Source organism: Microtus ochrogaster, unplaced genomic scaffold, assembly GCF_000317375.1.
Source record: "Microtus ochrogaster isolate Prairie Vole_2 unplaced genomic scaffold, MicOch1.0 UNK73, whole genome shotgun sequence".
Lineage (NCBI taxonomy): Eukaryota > Metazoa > Chordata > Mammalia > Rodentia > Cricetidae > Microtus > Microtus ochrogaster.
In genome coordinates this window covers 1662387-1664673 of record NW_004949171.1, presented here as the reverse complement: position 1 = coordinate 1664673, position 2287 = coordinate 1662387, and positions in this window count along the sequence as shown.

Here is a 2287-nt window from a genome sequence, read left to right as displayed (position 1 = left end):
GGAATTGATTGATCGTTGTAAGTGTTGCAGCTCTGAGGGGAAAGGTATCCTGGCAGCCAGGAGCCAAGGATGCCACAAAGTTACACCACACAACAAACCTCACACAGATATTAAGATGAAGGAGAGTAGCTGCCTCTGCTGGGTGAGAAGCAGCAGAAAACTGAGCAGGAGGCAGGCTTTATTTAGTGTTTCTTGTGGGGAGGGGGAGAAGAGCAGAATTTCCAGGAAGGAGATTGGTAGAATTTCTAGTCCTGAGCTGGAGACAAGCCCAGGGATTGATGGGATCTTGCACTCATGAATTGGTGGGTATTTGAACACAGGGATTGGGTTTTTAAACCCCGAAGTGAGCTCAGACCCTATACCCTACATTTGCTATGCAAGTGTAGTTCTGAGTTTGGAGCCCACTGTGAGATGGGTTGTGGGACCAAGACCCTATATAATAAGCAAAGAGCGGGAAGGGCGGGTCTCCAAGGCTTTCCCAGATAGGGTCACATAACTGAGGTTAGGATTGGTGAAAATGTGCCAATAGTAAAAGGTATTTATTCTCAGGAGTTGGATTTCTGGGTTAGATGCAACTTCTAGTTTTAGTTTAGTGATTTACTTATCTATGTGGGGGCTGAATGAATGGGTCAGCAGTTAAGAGCATATCTTGCTCTCCCAGAACACTCGTGTTCCAAACCAGAACTTCATATGCCAGGCAGCTTATCAGTTACCTGTAACTCCAGCTCCAGGGCATACAAAGCTCCCTTCCGGACTTACTCTTCCTCCAATACACACAAATAAAAATAAACAAATCTCTTATTTTTTAATGTGAACTAGATAAGGTGGTGCAGACTTTAATCCCTACACTCAGGGAGCAGAGGCAGGCAGACCTCTAAGCTTAAGTCTAGCTTGGTTTACAAGTTCCAGGACAGCCAAGGCTACACCAAAAAATACTGTCACAAACAAACAAGAACACACACAAACAAAGTGCATGTGTCTGTGTAAGTGAGCCACCTATGTACGGCTATGCCCAGAGGCTCTCCTGGAGCTACAGTTACAGGTGTTCCTGGGCTACCCAGTACAGGTTCTGGGAACCAAACTCGACTCTTCTACAAAAGCAACAAGTGCTCTTAACTACTAAGCCATCTCTCTAGCCACTTCCTCCCCATTTCTTTAGTTTTTAAATGTATATATAAAAAATTTGAAACAGGATGTGGATATGTAGCCCAGACTAGACTCAAACTTGAGATCCTCCTGCTTCCGTTTCTCAAGAGCTTTGTTTTTAGTTTCTTGAGGAATCTCCACACCACAAAACTAGAACCTTTTGATTTTTAAAAAGATTTATTTTGTTTTATGCATATAAGTGTGTTTGGCAGCGTGTCTGTGCACCATGTGTATGCAGTGCCTGCAGAGACCAGAAGAGGGCATCAGATCCCCTGGAGCTGGTCTTATAGACAGCTGTGAGCTACCATGTGGGTGCTGAGGGCTCTCGTGATGAGTAAACAGTGTACTTAATAACTAAGTCATCTCTGCAGTTCCCCAAAGCAGACAGTTTTTCTTCTGAGATGGAGTCTCTTTACGTAGCCCTGGCTGTCCTGGAACTCACTTTGTAGACCAGACTGGCCTCTAACTCACAGAGATCTGCCTGCCTCTTCCTTCAGAGTGCTGGGATTAAAGGTGTTCACTATCACACCTGGCCCCAAACCTAACTCCAACCTCAAATCATTTTCCAGCTTCTACCTCCTGTTTCTTCCGAGTTTCTCACATGGAAGTCCTTCACTTGCTTATCTACTTTCTGTTTGCTCAGTTCACCACACTGAGCACCTCAGTTTCCTGCTGATGTGGATCATGGGGGTTTGCAACCTTCACCATGCTGGATTCAAAGGATGCTGTTTCTGCTTCGACCACATTGGAAATCTTTGCAGAAGCTGATGCTGTTGACCGTTTAATGCCCTTGAACTCCCTCTTTGGATGGGGTCCATGTTGTTAATTTCTCTCATCTCCTCTCTTACTCTCAAGTTTCTTCTCAGTTTCCTCCTGGCTTGTCCTTTCTTTTGCTGGCTCCCTAAGCCCTGGCATTTCTAGAGTTCAGATCTCTGGCATTTGAGACCTTTGTGGCTTTTTTACCTTAGTGCTGTTGGGGCCCAGGATATTTCTACTGAAGTGTCTTAAGGAAGTCCCTGCCAGGCTTGCAGTCTGATTTCTGAATTCCACCTCATGTATGTAGCGTAGGAGAATATCTTGTTCTATAGATTTTCCTTCCTTCCTTCCTTCCTTCCTTCCTTCCTTCCTTCCTTCCTTCCTT